This window comes from Ipomoea nil, unplaced genomic scaffold, assembly GCF_001879475.1.
Source record: "Ipomoea nil cultivar Tokyo-kokei standard unplaced genomic scaffold, Asagao_1.1 scaffold0711, whole genome shotgun sequence".
In the NCBI taxonomy this organism is placed as follows: domain Eukaryota; kingdom Viridiplantae; phylum Streptophyta; class Magnoliopsida; order Solanales; family Convolvulaceae; genus Ipomoea; species Ipomoea nil.
The window spans coordinates 432269-455635 of record NW_017617139.1 but is presented as its reverse complement, the minus strand read 5'-3'; the positions used below and the strand labels follow the sequence as shown (position 1 = coordinate 455635).

General features: G+C 38.5%; 1 long non-coding RNA gene across 1 annotated transcript; it reads left to right on the top strand.

The window, feature by feature from the left end:
- The first annotated feature begins 8552 nt into the window (after positions 1–8552).
- On the top strand, positions 8553–20906 carry LOC109176573. Its single transcript, XR_002053411.1, has 3 exons — positions 8553–8637; positions 17463–17467; positions 20896–20906. It is a non-coding gene; the product is annotated as an uncharacterized LOC109176573 (long non-coding RNA).
- Positions 20907–23367: the final 2461 nt, after the last annotated feature.

Below are 23367 nucleotides of genomic sequence, written 5' to 3'. Positions count from 1 at the left end.
AATAATTATCATCATATCTCGCCAATCACAATAATATGGGGGAAACCCTAAGGGGGAATCATAGCTATGAAAATAGTTTTGTTGAGACATGGGTTACCTCTTAGCCTTAATTAATTCCTTGGCTATGAAGGGTCTTTCTTTAAGCTTTCTTGCTTTCTTGATTTCTTCTAAGGGATTCTTGGAGCACTTTGGGGTGGTGGAACGTTTATTGTGTGGGGGGTTCTAGGTGCCTCTTAAGTCCCCTATTTATATATTTAGGAATCCTGGTAGGAACTAATATTATAGGCTTGCTAATTCTATTCCTTTTGGAACTAAGGATTTGGTTTAGGATAAGGGTCCATGGTCCATAGTGGACCATATTAATTAATTAAAGGGAATCCTAATCGTAGTCTGAATAGTAAAAGGCCTACTTCCTTGATTCCTAATAGATAACTAGGTCTAGGATTCCTAATTAGAATCTGAATAGTAAAAGGGTTTACTTTCTTTATTCCTAATAGGCTTAGGACTCTAATTTAGGCAAGGGTCCACGGTTCATGGTGGACCTTTATTAATTAATTAAAGGAAACCTAACCGAATTAAATCATATTTAATTATTATTAACGGGATTAATTTAATAATTAATCCGGGATTGAAGGCCGTAACACGGGGTGTTACACTTGACTTTGGGGTTGACTAGTGAATTACTACTCCCCGACTATTAAATTTTCAGGAATTTAAGGAATTAAAATTACCAATTGAAATAGGATTAACTATTTAATTAATCCCTTAATCGAATTTGGATTTCGGGTGTCACAGCTATGCCACAACTAGATTTGAGAACCTAGGTGCACAGGCTAAACTATCCAAAATAAGAAATCCTCAAATCAACATTCAATATAACTTCAAAGCACGCAGGCCGATAGTTGAACTATTCTAACTTAGCCCAGGCTCTAACTAGCGCGCTCCAAAGCTAAGGCTCAATACCTAAAAAACATTCGGTATAACAACCGTCACGAATAATGCTGGTAACCCACTCCAATGCGTTAAGTACAATATAGGTAGATATAAAACACTCATTTTGAAACTGGAATACATATATACTTACCAAACTCTCATTTAAATCTGAGGACAGACTCAATCAAGTAATGGCAGATGCACTCAATATAATTAAACATAAATATAAAGATTCTAGCATGCATCCTAAGGTCACAAGGCTACACAATACCAATCATATTAATAGCCAGTCATCATTACAGTCAAACAATCAACAATAAGACACGTATTGGTGTACACACATATGGTGGTGCCGCAGGACCATTTACATGCCCATACATGTGGGTCAGCACATATAGCTCTGACATGGCCCCGCAGCACTTTAACTTGTACCGCAGCACAAGGAGAATGATCGCAACTAATCAATGAACCGCAACTCATTTGTATCATAAACGTTTGATCGCAACAAAACTATGGACCGCAGCCCTATTGGCATGTATGTCTGATCACAACCAGATTATGGACCGCAACCCTATATATATATATATATATATATATATATATATATATATATATATATATATATATATATATATATATATATGTAAACACCCCCATTTCTTAAACTACATAAACTGTCGAAAATACATACAATTTTTTTTGAAAACGAATGTAACTGCGGAAGCGAAAATAAAACTAAAAGAAAAGGAGAGTGCTACCGCCACGCTCATGTATTTCTCTATACCCAAACGCTAAGGCTAAATTTACAATTTACAATAAACAACTCAAAATATGTATTAGTACAAAAACGACTAACAATTCAAATGTCTAACTAATAAATGATATCTCTAGGTGGTTCACTCATTCTCATGTCCAATGCTCATGCAAGAGTTCCTGCAAAAACAATTAAAGAATAGAAAACAAAGAACGCACAAATTCAACATTAAGCTTGTAAGATCTACTTCACCCCGTAAAACATTTTGCACATAGCATGTAACATATAGGAGAAGATAGTTTGCTTCTAGAATGACCCCTTAAACATTTTTAGTTTCATCAACAAACCAATAATCTTTAACTTTAACCATTTGTAATATATATTGAGGAAATCACACATCCAAATACAAAAATATCCATAACAACTTCAAACAAAACGCCTAAGGCATTGCCTATCCATAATCCAAAATCATTCAACCATTATTCTTTCCTCAAGATTCCCATATAACCTTTATCAACATTTCCATACACCCATAACCTCAAAATATTTCAAAGCATCCTCATTACTCAATTTCTTTAAATCATAATCATAATATAATCACCAAAATAATTTCCAATAATAACCAAATAGAGTTTCCAAACTCTCAAAATAATAACCAAAGAGATCATTTCAATCTCTCAACATAACCTCAAATAGTATTACCAAAGAGAGAATTCCAATCTCTCAGTTTATCTCTTTCCAAGAGAGCATCTTCCAATAATACATTTAAATTTCTCAAAATCAATCACACTTGATATATATATAAATTGCCAAGAAGAAAATGGGTACCAAATGGAGGATTTCCAAATTCTCAAAAAAAGATTTTCATAAACAGGGAGTTTTCTCGGCTCCCTAGTGAGTCAGCTTTTAGGTCACTGCTCACTCCTCAAAACAACAGGGAAGTTAATATAAAATCCCCTAGTGAGTCAGTATATCTCAACTGCTCACTCCACAAAACAGAGAGTTTTTAGGCTCCCTAGTGAGTCGGTATATTCCAACCGCTCACTTCACAAAAACACCAGATGGCACCACTTTCCATTGACAAAATATATATATATATATATATATATATATATATATATATATATATATATATATATATATATATATCTAAAACCTCAAAATTTCACCACTTAAAGCAAAATCTTTCCACCCAAATAATACTTTCAACTTTACACCTGAATCTATAACCTTTGTACCAATATTTCCAAACATGTATTTCCAAACATCCTATTAACCTCATAGATATAACACAGATTAGCGTATTCCACACCTAATTATTATGAACACAACTCTCCATATTTATAAGAATGATGACAGTAATGATATTTCACAAGCAAGCAACTTCTCAATATCTCAAATAAGAAACTGACAAAAATTTTCAGAAACTATGACCTGAATTGCAGAATTTACTGAGAAAAATTGGTAACGTATTTTCATATGAAATTTTCCAGATAAGTAGTAAAAAGAGTCTAGATGACACACAAAAAGTTTCATGCCAATCCAAGACCTAGATGTATTTTTCCCCGGAATATTTCCCGACACTGCACCAGACAGAAATTAAACTGGCAGTACACTGCCTCAACTTTACGAATTTTTTCTGGAAAAATCGAAACATATTTTTAACCAATACTTTTTACAAACATCAAATATAACAAGTCTAGGTTCTCCATAAAAAAATTTCAAGCAAAAATAAGTTTAGGAAACAATTGTCACGAATTTTTCTTTCCAGCTGCGCCAGTCAGAATTTTCACAGGCAATATTCAAATTGAATAAAAAAATTTCCTTTTTAATCACCACAAAATCACCATATCACATGTGCAGGGATTTCAAAACATCTAAACTCATATATCTACACACATAATATGATCAAATAACTTACAACACTAAATATCATCAATTTTTCAAAATCACGAATCACATAAACAATTAGAAAAAAATCAATTTCTGATTTGGGGTAAAAGGATTTTAGTGAACATAAATCTTACCTGGATTTTAAAATCAACAAAGCTCTTTAATCTCTACGTGGAACCTGATGATGAGTGCGGGAGAAGACCAATGATAATTGAAGAAGAAAGCTACGTATATTTTTCCCTTTTCTGTTCGGTGATATTAGGGGAATGGGAAACGATGAAAGTGATATGGTTTAGGTTTAGGGAAATTGTTAGGATAAGGATTATAGTAATTAGTATATAATAGGACTCTACAGTAATATATATATATATCTGTTTCCAGCCACTAAGTTAGGAAGTAACATAGCTAATAATAACTAATTACTTTAGGTTTATTTAATATATATAATAAAAACATATTAGTTTTAGAATTTCAAGATTAGTTATTATATTATATTAGTAATTAGTAATATGAGTTTAGGAAAATATTTAAACTATCTTCATTATTAGGAAAAGTATACGCCTTTACATATTATATCCGGATTAGGAAGCTATTAGGCTCAAAGAGTAATATTTCTACAATAATATGGATTAGGAGACTCTAAATAATTTAGTCACGTATGCACGTACGATCTTCGTACAGTGCCCAGAAAATATGGGGTATCACAATATATATATATATATATATATATATATATATATATATATATATATATATATATATATATATATATATATATATATATATATATATATATATGTGTGTGTGTGTGTGTGTGTGTGTGTGTGTGTGTGTGTGTGTGTGTGTGTGTGTGTGTGTGTGTGTGTGTGTGTGTGTAAAACAGACGATTGTTCTCAACAAATCCAACTACCTGAATAGCCGACCGATCGCAACGGTCGGGTTAATACCTGGTTGTTCTCAACCAACCAGATAGTCATTATAGCCAATTGTTCGCAACCAATTAGGTTATCATGCACAACAACATAGAAGCCAAACAACATGCAACACACATTAACACATAACAAGAGGGAATCATCGGGGAACACTTAACCCTACATAACTCATACATAACAAACTATACACTACAAGAAAAATGCACATAGACAACACTAGAAAGACAACAGTTTTTAAGAAAAGTGTTGTCTTTTGTATAAAAGACAACAGTTTGGTCCAAAACCGTTGTCTTTGATGCAACACTTTTGTCAAAGACAACGGTTTTTACTTAACCGTTGTTATAAGTGTGTTGTCTTTGTGCATTTTGTGAAAAGACAACACTACAACGACAACGGTTTTTTAAAACTGTTGTCTATGTGCGTTTTTTTTTTAAAAAAGACAACGGTTTTTTTAACCGTTGTCGTTGGTGTGTTGTCTTTAAGAGCATTAGAATACACAACACTAGAAAGACAACGGTTGTTTAAAACCGTTGTCTTTGTGCGCTCTTTTTTTTTAACAAAGACAACGGTTTTATTTAACCGTTGTCGTTGGTGTGTTGTCTTTAAGCGCACTAGAATACACAACGCTACAAAGACAACGGTTTTTTTAAACCGTTGTCTTTGCGCATTATTATTTTTTAAAAGACAACGGTTTTATTTAACTGTTGTCATTTATGTGTTGTCTTTAATAGCACTTGAATACACAACACTACAACGACAACAGTTTTATATAACCGTTGTCGTTGCGCGTTCTTTATTTGTTTAAGACAATAGTTTTATTTAACCGTTGTCTTTGGTATGTTGTCTTTAAGCGTATTTGAACACACAACACTACAAAGACAACAGTTATAAAAAATCGTTGTCTTTGCGCAATATTATTTTATAAAAGACAACGGTTTTATTTAACCGTTGTCATTTATGTGTTGTCTTTAATAGCACTTGAATACACAACACTACAACGACAACGGTTATATAAAACCGTTGTCGTTGCGCGTTCTTTATTTGTTTAAGACAACGGTTTTATTTAACCGTTGTCTTTGGTATGTTGTCTTTAAGCGTATTTGAATACACAACACTACAAATACAACGGTTATAAAAATCGTTGTTTTTGCACATCATTATTTAATGAGTTGTATAAAGCAAAGATAAGGATGTTAATAACAAGAGTCAAACCTTTAACCTCAAACTTAACAAATAAGGTTTAACCAACTAAGCAACATAAACTCTTGTGTTTGAATGTGCAACATTTAGTATATAACTGGGTTGCTTCTGTGTTGTTTGTGAAAACCAAGACAACAATTTTAGAAAATAATTAAAGGATCCCTTAGAAAGAATAGAACCCAAGACCTCTAACATAATAAACTAAGCTAAACCCACCAAACCAAATCAACACTTCTGTACTCAAGTAAACTAATATATATACTTGATATAACCAATTTTCTTATGTGTTGTCTTTGAGACCCAAGACAATGATTGTATAAAATAGGTTAAGGATGCCACCACAAAAGATAGAACCCAAAACCTTTAACATAACAAACAAAGCCAAATCCACCAAACCACACCAACTCTTGTGTACTAAAGTGTTACACCTTATCTTTTAGCTATTATATCCTGAGTGTTAACAAGAATAAAAATGTAATTAAATTTTTTTGTCCAAATATATTGCATAAAAATTTAACAAATAAAGAATACAATTCAAAAGTTAATTTAATAGTTATATTTTTGTTCATATTTAAATATAAAATTATTCACCAAAATTTCAAAGTCAATTCATTAAAGTTTTATTTTCATATTATAATTAAGACCAATCTATGAATTCAAAAAAAAAATAAAAATATCAAGTATAAAAAACAATAGATTATATCTATAATATTTTTTAAAAAAAATTTGGGCACCCAAAATTGAGATACGTGGAAAATGAATATGAAATAGTAGTTGATCGATGCCGTACAGTTAGCTATCACAAATTATGTCGTACATTGATCAAAGTCCACTAACGGCACCGTTACCGTGTCCACACTACAGTGTGGACACGGGTCCATAGCATAACGATTGGTTAGCTATATCCCATTTCTTTTGCCATGATCTTAGCTTTGTAATATAATTGGGCCGCGAGTTGTCGGTAATAAACCTCGGGGTATTAAAGGGCAAATTATGCTGGGCAACTGTTCTATGTTCATAATAGCTGAACAATGCATTGTGAACACGAGTCCAAAACGTACGACGTCGTTTTCAGGGAACTTTGATTTTGTCTCGCCGTTAACGGTGTTATTAATTTGTGGGATTATGAATGTATAGTTATGACTTTATGAATGTACAGTTATGGAATTATATATGAATGTACAAATATGGAATTATGAATGTACAATTATGGAATTATGAACACAGAGCTCTGACATTATGAACATATAGTGATAAAATTATGAACATAGAGCTATAAAATTGTGAATATATAGAGCTTCGAAAATTATGACTTTATAGTTATTGAATTATGAATGTACAGTTACGGAATTATGAACATATGCTCCTATAATGAACATAGAGCTATATCCCATTTCTTTTGTCGCGATCTTTGTAATATAATTGGGCCGCCAGCTGTCTGGGTAATAAACCTCCGGGTAATAAATGACAAATTATGCTGTGCAACCGTGTGCACCATGCATGATGCACACTGTTCTATGTTCATAATTACCGAACTATATATTCATAATTTTTGAAATTCATATTCATAATGATTGAACTATATATTCACAATTACAAAACTTTATGTTCATAATTTTCGATGTTCATATTCCCAATTGTTGAACTCTGTATTTACAAATCACAAAACTATATGTTCATAATTTGATAACTATACAGTTTAGAAATTATGAATCAACAATACAGAAATTATGAATCTGTAGTATAGAAATTATGAATCTATTGCATAGAAATTATGAATCTACCTATTTAAATTATGAATCTACGCTTTAGAAATTATGAATCTAGAGTAAAGATTTTATGAATCTACAGTATAGAAATCTGTGAATCTCGCGTTCTGTACCTATATACCCGGTACTATTTTAATTGGGTCTAGTGACCTGGGTAATAAAACTAATATTTTCTTACCCTGTTCTATATCTATATTGTCCGGTTTAATTGGGTCGTTCCGGATGCCGCAAAAAATTTATTATTATTTTATTAGAGAGCGCGAAAAATCAACCCAAAATTTAGCCCTACCCGCCCAAACTTAGAAAATTTTCATTTCGCCCCATTTTATTCCTCGATCAAGAGAGTTCTACCCCCAATATTCCAAAATTTCATTTCGCCGATCAGGAGAGTTCTTCGCTGCCATCCCTCTGCCGACGACGACAACCAACAGCCACCGCCTCAGCCTCAGCCACACTCGCCGCCGCCCTTCATCTCGCCCTCTCATTTCCGAGACCTCCTGCCGCCGCTCTTCCTTCGCCGACGACGACGGCCGACAGCCACAGCCTCAGCCTCAGTCACACTCGCCGCCGCCGCTCTTCCTTCTACAGCTCTCTGTTAAGTGCACAGGCCTCATTGTAAGTCTAATCTTGCTTGTCTTTCTGTTTTTTTTTTCATTCCAGTCTAATCTTCCTTCTATACAGCTCTGTTATATGCATGCTATTTAGGTTTCACTCTTTGTGGTTAAAGAAAAGGTCTCAATTTCTTTAAAAGATTTGTTTGTGTGAATTGTTGTTGCTTTGATTTGCTTTTGAATTTTGCATTTGGATAAAATCTGGGCTAGTCTCATATTGTTTTAATCTGCTTTAATTTTTAAGGTTTTGCTTCTGTTTTTGCAATGATGAACAAGATTAATTCATATTTCTTAAGCAAATTTAATTATATGTGTGTTAAAAGATCTTCTATTATGTGATGTTAATTAGGCTGCATTGATTGTATAGAAATTGTTATGTTGTGGAACCGTATCCACCTTGCAAAGGAGTTCTATAATCTTACTTATGCACATGAGTAACTTGAAAGAGATGGTGTGTTACTTGAAAGAGAACTTCAATTTCTGAGGTAAATAAACAAGCTAAGTTCTGAGGGATTCTCACTACCAAACCAATCATTGCATGTCTAGTATTATGCTTTCCTTACTTAGTGAAACACTTTGCATGTTTAAGGAAAAGTTGAAATGGATACACGAATGGGAGCTGCTCCTGCACCAAATCAAGTTCTGGTGAGTTCAGTATTATGCTTTCCTTACTTAGTGAAACACTTTGCATGTTTAAGGAAAAGTTGAAATGGATACACGAATGGGAGCTGCTCCTGCACCAAATCAAGTTCTGGTGAGTTCAGGTAATTGCATTTTCTTGATATTCAACTTAGTTTAATCATGCATATAGTGGAGTCTTGTTGATACGTTCGTTTCTTGTGCTTTAGTGAAATTATGCCTCGGATTAAAGATTTAAAGCTAAAAAAATGCTTTCTCCTTCCTTCTTTACTTGAGTTTCAAGTTCAATGTTGGAAAAGTTGTAAACCTTTAGTTCTAATAAAATGCTCTAAATGTTATTCTGTGGTGAGGGAGTCTACATTATATTAGTATTTGAATCCTTGTTGTGCTTGCATCATTTGAAAATTTATGAGTCTGTGAGTTGAACACAAGTCATATGAGTGTTTGTAGGGAAGTTTGTCATTGTCTTGGAATGGTAGTCTATAGCAGGCACTCATATATACAGCCATACAGGATGAGCTCATACCTCCTATGAGGTTGTTGTCATGGAAATTGTCACTGCAAAGATGAACATTCATAATGGGTGTCCAAATCTGCATTCAATATAAACAGGACACAAGCTGATTGAATGATTTAGTGGTGATGCAGTTGTACATTATATGCCTTGTAAAATGAACTGTTTGATTTTTCCTCATGTCCACTTAATTGCTGGTGGATGAATAATTTTGATATGAAGTTACAGCATTCCCATATGTTAGCTTGGATTGAGATAGAAGTATTTTCTAGATTTAGTTAGCTTTCCCAGAAGGTGGACCATAATATCAAACAAATTGTCAGATGCTTTGTTGAAGTATTCAGATGCTTTCTATTCTACAAACTGCAGGCGCTCATTTCTAGAGCAGAAGTTGGCAAGCTTAGATTTGCCAAAGTAGGAGCAAAAGGTTCTTCTCAAGGACTTGGAACGTAAAGAGACAAAATATATACGTTTCCAAGTATGTTTAGATTATCTTTTTAGATTTAAATATATTATGCACCTATAAGTTCAATAAATAAATTTTTTTTTTTAGCCATTAGCATTATATTTCTTGCAAAAATGGTTGCTAAAGTACATATAAACAACACTTAACTTTACATATTAAAAAACATGTTTACCTAGTAGATATACTTTTCCCAACCAACCCTTATTTCTTCACTATGTAAAGTTGATTGTTGTGTATTTATGTTTTTGATCAACTATAATTGATCCTTAACTTTATCATCAGTTCTCAAACTTTTCCCTTTGAATTACCTAATTTTCAGTTTTGTGTTCCTATTTTAGGCTATACTTTGCAATTCATTAGGCTCTTGAACCTTTCACCATTGGCTCTTGGACCATTTTAATCATTTGGAAATTTCACCAAGGGCTTTATATACAAGGCTGCTTGACAGCTGCTCTTCTGGCAAGTCTGATTTTGTATGGCAAATTTGTGTTTCTTTAAATGTTCTTCTCTTCTTTTGTGAAACCACCCTCATCCTCTTAATCTTTAAAGTGATCAAACTCCTTAATGAACTAGTAAAGGCTTGTCCCATATTAGAGAAATATTGTAAGCTCTAATAGTCTAATTACCTCATCTTACCATAGCTGGTTTTTCATACGGATATGATGAATTCAATGTTTCCCAGGCTAACTTTTCTGAAAGTTCTGTTGATACAGATTGTTATTGCATTTCCTTATCGAAGGAATGGCGAAATTGTAAGCTGCAAATACCGGGATATAAACAAAAGAAAAAGATTTTGGCAGGTGCTTGTCAATACCATTTCTTTAGCTAAGAAACACATTGATTTTAAAGCTTGATATAGTGCTACAGTTTATTTTCTAAACTCCACTAGCTGCATTCACACATTATTCATATTATGATTATTATCCACATTTATTGATTCAACCCTTATTGTGTCTTATCTGTAAGGCTAACCTCTTCACCTTTGAGTTGGGGAAATTCCCTCTTAATTCTTTCATTATAAAAAGTGGTGACTACTATTCAGATTTTTCATTTTAAGATTTTCTTCTATTTATTGTTCTTGATGCTTTTGATTCTAAACTATGAATATCATTTGCTTTTTATTTTGTTTTTTGGCACAGTGTTACGTTACTAATCTCTTATTGTTGTGCCATTGTTACTTTTAGGAAAGTGACACTGAAAGGATATTGTATGGATTGGATGATATAACGGGAGCAAGTGATATAATTATTGTAATCTCAAGTCTCTTAAATTTTCCTCTTTATAGAAGCACTTAAGGATTGTGCTCTTTATAAATGCCTACTCTTTTATTGCAGATTGAGGGTGACAAAGCAATTATTGATCTGGTGCGTTCTGAATGAGCCGATATTCTATGAAGATATTAGAGTAGGTATGATTTGATCATTAGAACGTTGTGATCATTTAGACTTGGTTCGTGGAATTGTTTTTTGTAGTATTATGACTTGGATGATATATGATTCGATTAGAATTGGTCATGGAAGTATTTAGACTTGTTATTTTGAACCTTAGCTTGTGCAAAATTATGTAACTACACTTGGCCATGGTTTATGGATAAATTGATTTTTTATATGATTAAAATTTAAGCAGGTTAAAAACGGTTAAAAACCGTTAAGATAACGGTTAAAAACCGTTGTCTATTTTACAATAGACAACAGTTTGAAACTGTTGGCTTTTGTACAATAGACAACAGTTGAAACTGTTGTCTTTTTTACAAAAGACAACAGTTTATTGGCGTGACTTTTAACAACAGCGATTTCAACAACACACAATAGACAACAGTTAAAAGCCGTTGTCTATGTGCATCACTTTTAACAACATCGGTTTCAACAACATTGAATAGACAACGGGTCAAAAACCGTTGTCGTTGGTAGAAAAGACAACGGTTAACCGTTGTCTATGTGCGTGACTTTTAACAACACCGATTTCAACAACACTTAATAGACAACGGTTAAAAAACCGTTGTCGTTGGTAGAAAAGACAACGGTTAATAACCGTTGTCTATGTGCGTGACTTTTAACAACACCGGTTTCAACAACATTTAATAGACAACGGTTAAAAAACAGTTGTCGTTGGTAGAAAAGACAACGGTTAATAACCGTTGTCTATGTGCGTGACTTTTAACAACACCGGTTTCAACAACACTTAATAGACAACGGTTAAAAAACCGTTGTCGTTTCTAGAAAAGACAACGGTTATTAACCGTTGTCTATGTGTGTGACTTACAACAACACCGGCTTCAACAACACTTAATAGACAACGGTTAAAAAACCGTTGTTGTTTCTAGAAAAGACAACGGTTAAAAAACCGTTGTCTATGCGCGGGACTTACAACAACACCGGCTTCAACAACAGAAATTATACCCCTACGACAACGGTTATTAACCGTTGTCTATGTGCATTTTTCTTGTAGTGATATTAACCCACTAATGACACTCCTACGGGGTCATACACCTTCCTCCTAGGCCAACGGGATACCAATTCAACTAGCATGCAATGCACAAGACTCTTTTATCCTAAGAACGGTACCCGATACATCAAACTAGACTCACACGACAAACGGGGTACAACGGGACACGGGGAAACATCAAACGGGGAAAAACACCACAATTCACACCGGGATTCCAGTGGGTAGGTGGCGGGTGGAGGACCACCCGCCGGCGGCGGGTACTATTCCAGCGGGTGGCCGGCGGGCAGTCCACCGCCCGCTGGCTGCCCGCTGGAACAGTAGAGGCGGGCAGCAGGTAGGTGGTGGGTGGTCAGTCCCTCACCTACCCCTCACTGATACACAGGCAACTTTATAATCCCGGGATCCCTCGTGGAACACGAAACCATGTCCAAACACATTTAAACACATAATGACAACACCACGTATTCAATTAACGGAACTAAACCAAGAATCACACCAAATACACCCTAACACGATCCATAAACATGCCAAGACTCAACACCTGATCACGCAAAATCCCACCCGAACATACCAAGAATAACATAATACGAAATCCACGTTATTACCCTAGGGCTCTAGACATAATCAAAATACAAGATCATTCATATAACTTATCATAGTATCAAGAACATCAAGATTATCACATAAGCATCAAGATTAACACATAAACATCAAGATTATCAAATAAACATAATATAAACCCTAGGCAAAGCTCTATCAAGACTCAAGCACGGAATCATATATCAAAGGAGCCAATGAATAAGATATAGTGAGAAAAATAGGTTTTATCGAGACATGGGTTACCTCTTAGCCTTAATCAATATCCTTGGCTACTAAGGTTCTTTCTCTAAGATCTTCTTCCTGTGGGTTCTCCTACGTTTGGTGACAAGGGAATTCCTGGGAATATCTTGTGTGGTAGAATCAATTGTTGTGGGATTTCTAAATGCTTCCTAAGTCCTTATATATATTTAGGAGTCCTAACTAGGGTCTGAATGGTAAAGATTCACTTATCATATTCCTTATAGGGCTAAGGATTTGGTTTAAGGATAAGGGTCCATGATCCATAGTGGGCCACCTCAATTAATTGAGGGGATTCTAACTCAATCAAATCCTTTCTAATTATTATTAATGGTAGTCAATTAAATAATTAGTCCGGGTTAGAGGCCGTAACGCGGGGTGTTACACCCTCCCCCCCCCCCCCCCCTAACAGAAAGCTTCGTCCCCGAAGCTTAGATTCGCTGGGGTCGACCATCCTTCCTTATCCTAGGGGTTAGTCTAGGTTACCTTGTGTGAATAGCTCGGGATAGCGTTCCCTCATGGTGCTTTCAAGTTCCCATGTTGCCTCTTCGGTCCCGTGGTTGGACCAGAGGATTTTAACCATTTCTTTGGTTCTTTGGCGAGTGGCCCTTGTCTTAGTGTCCAGGATCTTAACAGGTTTCTCCTCGTAGGTCAGGGTGTCATCCAAGCTTACTGTTTCGGGTTGCAATACGTGTTTTGCATCGTGCACATATTTCTTTAGTTGCGACACGTGGAACACGTTGTGCACTCGTTCAACTCGGTTGGTAAGGCGAGGCGGTAAGCCAGGTTCTTAACTTTTTCTAAGATTTCGTAAGGACCAATGAATCTGGGACTGAGCTTCCCTTTCTTTCAGAACCTCATCTTTAGCCAAACCTTCTCTCCTGTGGAGAATTCGGCTTGTTTCCTACCCAGGTCAGCGTAGGACTTCTGGCGGTCCTGTGCAGCCTTCATTCTTTCTTGTATGCGTTTGACTTTTGTTATGGTGTCCTGCAGGTATTGTGGCCCCAGGGTTACTGGGTTGACCATGTCTTCCCAACATAAGGGTGTCCTACATTTTTGACCATATAGTGCCTCGTAGGGATCCGTGCGGATGCTTGTGTGATAGTCGTTGTTGTAAGAGAATTCGATGAGGTCTAGGTGTTCTTCCCATGTTCCCTGGAAGTCTAACATACAGGCTCTTAGCATGTCTTTGAGATTTTGAATTGTCCTCTCGGTCTGGCGGTCGGTAGTGGGGTAGAAGGCGGTGCTCAAGCTTAGTCTCGTTCCCATGGCCATTTGTAGGGATTTCCAGAATTGTGAGAGGAATCTGGGGTCCCTATCGGAAACAATGTTTCGGGGGACTCCCTGGTATTTCACCACCCGACCAGGTAGGCTTTGGCTAGTTGTGTCATTGTCCAGGTTTCTTTCATGGCAATTAACCGTGTTGTTTTGGTCAGTCGGTCCACTATTACCCAGATCTTGTTTTACCCTGTTGGTGTCGTGGGTAGACCTCCTACGAAGTCCATAGATATGGAATCCCACTTCCCTTGGGGTATTTCGAGGGGTTGCACGAGTCCTTTGAGCTTGCACCGTTCGGCTTTTACCCTTTGACAGTTCAGGCATTTTCTTACAAGTCTGCGACTTCCTTTTTCATGTTGGGCCACCAAAACAACTTCTTCACCTCTTGGTACAGTTTATCGCCTCCGGGGTGCACGGGGTAAGGTGAATTGTGCCCTTCCTCTAGGATTTGTTATTTTAGGTTGAGGGGTGTTGCAGGTATGCACCATCTTCCCTTATAGCGGAGGCTGCCAGCATCAAATAGTTTGAATGGCCTGTCCTTTCCCCGGGTCAGGTCAAGTCGGATTTTATTTAACTCAGGATCCTGTTATTGTCCGGCTTTGATTTTATCGAATAGTGTGGGTATAATCCTAAGATTAAATAGTTAGATCTCCGAATCTGTTCGTCCTTGCTCCAGTATTTCTAAGTTTAACCCTTGAAACTCTTTATATAGTTCGTCCGACAGGACCCACGTGGTGTTGAGGGAGTGGCTCATTTTTCGACTTAGTGCGTCTGCCACAACATTAGATTTTCCCTCGTGGTACTGAATATCATAGTCATAATCTTTTATGAGTTCTAACCATCGTCGCTGCCGCATGTTCAGATCCTTTTGAGTGAAGATGTACTTCAGGCTTTTATGATCCGTGTAGATTTTGCATTGTACCCCATATAGATAATGTCTCCAGATTTTTAGGGCGAATACAATGGAGGCTAGCTCTAGGTCGTGCGTGGGGTACTTTTCTTCGTGGGTTTTGAGTTGTCTGGCCGCGTATGCTATCACCTTGCCGTTTTGCATTAGTACACATCCCAGCCCCTTTCTAGAAGCGTCGCTGGAAACTTCGAATCCCTCTACTCCTGAGGGTAGAGCTAATACTGGGGCTGTGGTCAGCCTTTCTTTCAGTTCTTGAAAAGCCGAAGCACAATTGTCGTCCCACCGAAAGGGGATTTCCTTTTTCATGAGTCTGGTCAGGGGTTGGGCTATTCTGGTGAAATCGGGTACAAATCTCCGATAGTAGCCGGCCAAACCAAGGATGCTCCTGACCTCCGAAATTGCTTTTGGTGTGGGGCACTTCTTGACTGCGCGGATCTTGGTTGGATCCACCCCGATCCCCTCCTTGGTTATCACGTGGCCCAGGAATGCCACGTTGTCCTTCCAGAATTCGAATTTGGAGAGTTTGGCGTATAGCTGATTTCCCCTCAAGGTTTGCAAGGTTGTGCGGAGGTGCTTCTCGTGCTTTTCCTCGTCTTGTGAGTAGACCAGGATGTCGTCAATAAATATAATTACGAAGTCATCTAGGTGCGGCCGAAATACACGTTTCATTAGATCCATGAATACTGCGGGTGCATTGGTTAACCCGAAGGGCATCACTGTGAACTCATAGTGGTCGTAGCGGGTTCGAAAGGCTGTCTTAGGAATATCTGGGTCAGCCACTTTTATTTGGTGGTATCCGGCTCTTAAATCGATCTTCGAGAACACCCCTGCTCCCTTGAGTTGGTCGAACAAGTCGTCTATCCGGGGAAGGGGATACTTGTTCTTTTCCGTAACCTGATTTAGCTCCCTGTAGTCGATGCATAATCGCATGCTTCCATCCTTCATCTTGACAAACAGTACCGGTGCACCCCAGGGCGAGGTGTTGGGGCGTATGTACCCTTTATCTAATAAGTCCTGTAGTTGTGTTTTCAGTTCTTTCATTTCCTTTGGTTCCAGCCTATAGGGTGGTTTTGAGATAGGGGCAGCGCCAGGCACCAAGTCTACGGTGAATTCCACTTCCCTGGGCGGAGGTATCCCATGGATTTCACTTGGGAAAATGTCCGCGAACTCGTCCACTACCGAGATTATCTATGGCTCGTCTATTTTGGCATCCAGATCCTCGATCGAGCACAGGAAGGCCTCGTGCCCTTTTGCTAGGTACTTCTTCATTTTCATCATGTTTACTAGTTTGATCTCTGAATTCTTGGGGGATCCGTGGGAGGACACCCGTTTGCCGTTCGGTCCTCTAAAAACTACTTTTTGTTCGCCGCATAGGATCTATGCCCTGAAGTTCCCTAGCCAGTCCATACCCAAGATTACCTATATTCCGTCCAATTTGAACTGGATTAGATTGCTAGGGAATTCTATTCCTCCAATGGTGATCATTACGTTTTCGCACATGCGATCACACTTCGTTACTTCGCCCGATGCTACCTTGACTCGCAGTTGTACCCCTGCGCTGGTGATTAAACCGAGCCTTGTGGCGAATTCGGTTGCTATGAATGAATTGGTGGCTCCTGAATCAAATAGCACGACGGCAGGAACGGCGTGCACGAGGAAGGTCCCGGTGACTATGTCGCTGTCCCCGATTCGGGCTCTACTCATGGCAAGGACCCTTCCTTGGGTGATTCCCGTTTCCTCTTCGAGGACTTGCGTCATTGCTTCATGGGGCGGGGTGGCCCTGGCAACCTTTGATTTCCGTAGAGGGGTTGCGTGACTTCCCCCAACTTTCCTTTTGTGTCCCTTGCGTGTTTCCCGTGGGTTGCATGGTATTTGTTGGAGTTTGGTTGCCTTAGCGTAGGCTTCCTCGAGTGTTTTTGGTTTGTGTATGATTAAGGCTTTTTTACTTTCGAAGTTGAGACCTGTCACGAATTTCTCTATCTTGGTCGTTTCTGTAGGCACCAATTCGGGCGCGAAACGAGCTAGCACGAGGAATCGTTTGTGGTATTCCATGACCGTGGTCATCCCCTGTTTTAGGTGGAGGAATTCCTCGTACATGGCTGCCCTTACGGGTGCGGGGTTGAACCGTCCCCGTAGTCGCACTTTCAGGGATTCCCAGTTGGACCTTGGTTCTTGCCTATAAGTAGGTCCTTCGTGAACCCACCAAAGATCGGCTTCGTGTCCGAAGTAGAATGAGGTTATTTCTACTCGGCGTCCCTCCGGGCATTCTACTACCTCGAAGATTTTGTCGAAGGTTTAGATCTATTCTTCGATGATTGCGGGGTCCTCTTCCCCTGAGAAGGTAGGCGAGCGATGGTTCGAGATTCGGTGAGCAACATCTGAGTTCCCGTTTGGCGGTGGTGGTAGTCGGTTGTTGTTATGGAGGATAGCGTTGCTTAGCGTTTGGGCGACCTGAGTCAGTTGCTGTAGATTCTGGACTAGAGATTCATGAGCTGAGGGTTCAGGGGTTTTTGACTAACTTCTTGTTGGCGCCATTCTGGTGGTCTACAGGGCCAATATTGATCGTAATGGTAAGTTAGTGGGTTGCACCCTTACCTTGATGCTATAAGTATAGGGGATTTTCAAATTAAGCACATGATAGAGTGAGGGGAAGTTAGGCAGATAATGATAGATAAACTCACAGCCTTACCACGCGTCCTAAGCTTCCTGAGTCCTTTGTACGTAAATACCTAGAGTTTCAAGCTTAATGTCCTAAAGTCTTGTCTTAAAGACCTTACCCTATGGTCGAACATAGGTTTTGATACCAACTGTAACACCCCTAATTTTAAAAACTTTTAAAACACATATAATAAAGGTAATTCCAATATAAATTCCCAAACAGAGCATGAACTAAGCATAATAGTCGGGGTGTTATGCCACACCTAGATTTGAGAACCTAAGTGCACAGGCTAAACTATCCAAACATAAGAAATCCTCAAATCAACATTCAATACAACTTCAAGGCACGCAGGCCGATAATTGAACTAATCTAACTAAGCCCAGGCTCTGACTAGCGTGCTCTGAAGCTAAGGCTCATTACCTAAAAAACATTCGGTATAACAACCGTCAGCGAATAATGCTGGTAACCCACTCCAACGTGTTAAGTACAATAAAGGTAGATATAAGAAACTCATTTTGAAACTGGAATACATATATACTTACGAAACTCTCATTTAAATCCGAGGACAGACTCAATCAAACAATGACAGATGCACTCAATATAATTAAACATAAACATAAAGATTCTAGCATGCATCCTAAGGTCACAAGGCTACACAATACCAATCATATCAATAGTCAGTCATCATTACAGTCAAACAATCAACAATAAGACACGTATTGGTGTACACACATATGGTGGTTCCGCAGGACCATTTACATGCCCATACATGTGGGTCAGCGCATATAGCTCTGACATGGCCCCGCAGAACTTTAACTTGTACCGCAGCACAAGGAGATTGATCGCAACCAATCAATAAACCGTAGCTCATTTGTATCATAAACGTTTGTTCGCAACCAAACTATGGACCGCAGCCCTATTGTCATGTATGTCTGATCGCAACCAGATAATGGATCGCAGCCCTACATATATATATATATATATATATATATATATATATATATATATATATATATAACAGCCGATAGTTCTCAACTAATCCAACTGCCTGTATAGCCAACCGATTGCAACCAATCGAGTTAATACCTGGTTGTTCTCAACCAACCAGATAGTCATTATAGCATATTGATCGCAACCAATTGAGTTATCATGCACAACAACATAGAAGCCAAACAACATGCAACCCATAATAACACATAACGAGGGGAAATCATCAGGGAACACTTAACCCTACATAACTCATACGTAACAAACTATATTAAGACACTCATGACACTCCTACGGGTTAATACACCTTCCTCCTAGGCCAACGGGATACCAATTCAACTAGCATGCAATGCACAAGACTCTTTTATCCTAAGAACGGTACCCAATACGTCAAACTAGACTCACACACGACAAACGGGATACCTAGGGCTCTTGACATAATTAAAATACAAGATCATTCATATAACTTATCATATTATCAAGAACATCAAGATTATCACATAAGCATCAAGATTAACACATAAGCATCAAGATTAACACATAAACATAATATAAACCCTAGGCAAAGCTCTATCAAGACTCAAGCATGGAATCATATATCGAAGGAGCTAATGAATAAGATATATGGAGGAAAATAGGTTTTGTCTAGAAATGGGTTACCTCTTAGCCTTAATCAATATCCTTGGCTACTAAGGTTCTTTCTCTAAGATCTTCTTCCCGTCGGTTCTCCTACGTTTGGAGACAGGGGAATTCCTGGGAATATCTTGTGTGGTAGAATCAATTGTGGTGGGATTTCTAAATGCTTCATAAGTCCTTATATATATTTAGGATTCCTAACTAGGGTCTGAATGGTAAGGATTCACTTATCCTATTCCTTATAGGGCTAAGGATTTGGTTTAAGGATAAGGGTCCATGATCCATAGTGGGCCACCTCAATTAATTGAGGGGATCCTAACTCAATCAAATCCTTTCTAATTATCATTAATTCTAATCAATTAAACAATTAGTCCGGGTTAGAGGCCGTAACGCGGGGTGTTACAATAACAATAAGAGCCATTTATTGGGTAAGCTAGAGTGCACGTTTGCTTTTTGTCTGAAGAATAAGGTGAAGTCCAACTTGCCTTCGTTGATGTTGCAACACATGGTCTATTGTCGAGACCATAACCGTAAGAGTTTTCCTTATGGCATGGTTTTATGTTGGACCTTTGCTAAGAAGGGAGTGAGTGTTGATGGTTGTGTGCCTAAGCAGGTGGGCAAGATGGTTCTGGATGTCACAAACCTCCGCAGTTACAACCTGTTTCAGCTGGATGATGGTGATTATATCACTCTAGAAGAGGTCGCCAGAAAAGACCCTGCCGAGAGGAGTTCGTTGGTTGCAGAGCTTGAGATTCCTATTGGAAAGTTGAACCTCGCGGTTCAAAGTTTGGGAGGAGATGATGGGAATGAAGGTGAAGAGGAACGGGAAGAGGAAGAAGGTGGAGAAGAAGCCGAAGAGGTCGCGGGGAGCAACTCCGAAAGTGAAGAAAACTTAAGGAGAAAGGAAGCGGGAAATAAAAAGGAGCATGATGCTTTGACACACAAGGAGTGTGTGGTCCCTTCTTCGTCAGTAGAACCGGATGATTGAGGAAGGTTTCACTTTCATGAAGACTTAGTTCGTCACTGTCAACCAGAGGTTGGACCAGTTGGAGGCCGGCTCTAGCCGTGGTGGAGCTGAGGAAGTTTCGGACGAGGATGCCGAAGAGTCGGAGAGTGAGTCCTTTTAGACCAGAGTTGGGGTAAGTTCGTTTCTTTTCTCGTTTGCTGTTACCGTTTAGTAGTTGTTGCTTGCTGGCTGTGTTTGTTGCTCTTTCTTGTTTATCTTGTTTGTTAGTTTGCTGCTTGGATAGTTAGTTTAGCACTTTGCCTAGATAGAATTTAGTTGTTTGAGTTTAGGCGTGGTTTAGAAGGCTTCTAGTTGTCGTTGTCTTGACCTTAGCGTTTGTGTTGCTCAAGGAATTTCTTTTGTGACCTTTTGAAACCTTGCAAATTCTTGACTTTTGCAAACTTTACACCTTTTGGAACCTTGAAGTTTTGTTAAATGGTATTCTTGTTTTCCTTGTCACATGGTTGATTCGTTGTTACCCGCTTGTTGGAACTCGTCGTGCCCAAGCTTCGGGGACGAAGCTTCTTGTTAGGGGGAGAGGATGTGACACCCCGTAAATCCAAACTCTAATCAAGGATTAATTAGAGAATTAATCATAGTCTCTTTGTTAATTTATTCCTAAAAATCTTGAAATTCAATAGTCGAGGGACTAGATTTTGACTAGTCACCTAAAGTCAAAGGCTTGTACCTTGTGCTTCTTGAGTTGTGCCCTTGTTCCCTTGTCTTTCCAACTTCAGTAAGGGTAGGGATGTCTTTCTACCTAAGGTTTGTGGTTCAAGCTAACCTAGCAACACTTCTTCATTTCATTCACCCTACAATCTAAACACAAAAATCTCTAGCTTCTCTCTAAAAAGGTGTAGCTTCTTCTCCAAGCTAGGATTTGAGCAACTCAAATCTTGCAAGTTGGCTTCCAAGATTCCTACTTTCTTCATCTTGAGCATAGGGGAGGGTAAGATCCTTGGTCTTTTGATGTTTTTAACTCCCTTTTAGGTGTCTTTTTCTAAAGATATAATCGTTGTTATCTTTTGATTTGTGTATGAAGTTGGTGTGGAAGAGGAGCTTTAGGAAAGGCTTTCTAGGGGTGAAAAGAAGAAGTTATTAGGCTATAAAGGTAACCCATGCTTTACAAAACCTATTTTCTTACTTATATGATGATTCTTGGCTTCTACTTGTGATTCTTGTGTTGATTTATGAGATTTGATGCATTGTCTTGTGGTGATGCATGTTTAGAGCTTGTTCTTAGGGTTCTTGAATGTCATTGCTTGGCTATTTCTTGGGTTCAAGTCATATTGTGTTTTGTGTGAGATTTTGGGTGTTTTGGACTTGAATTTGGACTTGTTGTTGAAAATTCCCGAAGGGATTATTTTGGTGTACAGGGTGGTACCTGCGGGCGGAACGGCTGGCAGAAGCCTACCCGCCGCCCCACCCGCGGGGAACAAGCTTCGTGGGTTGGTGTACCCCCGGGCGGAACCGCGGGTGGTTGTCCACCCGTGGTCCCCCCGCGGGGAACGTGGTTGATGTTGGGCGGGGATTTGTTCCCCGTGATTCTTTTGACTCGGCATTGATGTTTTGACCTCTCGATGTTGTTTTATTGGGCTATTTGTGAGTCTTCTTGATGTTTCGTATGTCTAGAACGATATGTTAGGGATCCATGTAGGATTTGGTGTCTTCAATCGTGCTAAGGGTCCGACTTTGTGATTCGTTGGACTATTGTGAGTCTTGTATGTTTTATGGAACTACTTTTGGTTTACCCGTTTTATAATCATGCTAGTTTGATGTTGAAATTCTAGTATGTGCGGTTTGTTCTTTCTTATTGGGATTGGAAACTTGTGTTGACCATCGTTTGGTGTCGGATTGTGATCCTTCGTTGTTGAGTATGATTTCATTTCTTTGTTGTGATCCATTGATTGATTCCTACGATGTGAACGTATGTAATCGTTGTACCCTTTGATTGATACTTGATTAAGGTTATTGTAGAACCTTAGCCTTCTTGGCAATGATGATGACTTGTGTGACGATGATTGAATGTGGGTGATTGTTACTTGAGCTTGGCTCACATGTAGGTGGTTGTGTGAATGAAATGAATACAACCCTCGTGTACTGAAATGTAGGTGGTATGTTGGAGATTGTTAGAGGGGGACGACGGTCCCTAGCGGTATAAGGTTGGACTCAGAAGTATAGGGTGGCACTAGGAGGTAATGGTTGGAATTGAAATAAGGCCGAGGGTAGCCATAAGGTTGGAACTTGGAACTATGATACTTGTGACATGTAGTTGTCATTGTGGCATGTAGTTGCCGTTGTGTGAATGTGTATTCTTTGCTAATGAGCATGTCTTCATGTATTCTACTTTGTGATCAGTGGAATGCATCTTGAGTTGTATTGTCTTTCACGGTTCTTGTCTTGTTATTGTCGTAAGGGTGGTGATTCATTTTCCTTTTGAGAGTGTTAATGAGTCCTTGAAGTTGACTTCTCTCTATGGCTTTTGAAATGATATATATTGTATTTCGTTTCGAAAATGGTTTTGACCTATCCTGATCTATATATGCTATTTAACGCGTATTGATAGGTTACCAGCAATGTTCGCTGACTGGGTGTTATCCCCATGTTATGTTTTCGTTGTTCTACAGGTTTTGAGTAGATGCCCGAGAAGAGTTTGCCTTTTGGCATGGTTTTAAGTTGGATCTTTGTTAAGATGGGGGTGAGTGTTGAAGGCTATGTGCCCAAGCCGGTGGGCAAGATGGTTCTGGATGCCACAAATCTCCGCAGTTGCAACCTGTTTCAGCTGGATGATGGTGACTGCATCACTCTTGAGGAGGTCGCAAGAAAAGCCACTGCCGAGAGGAGTTCGTTAGTTGAAGAGCTTGAGATTCCTGTTGGAAAGTTGAACCTTGCGGTTCA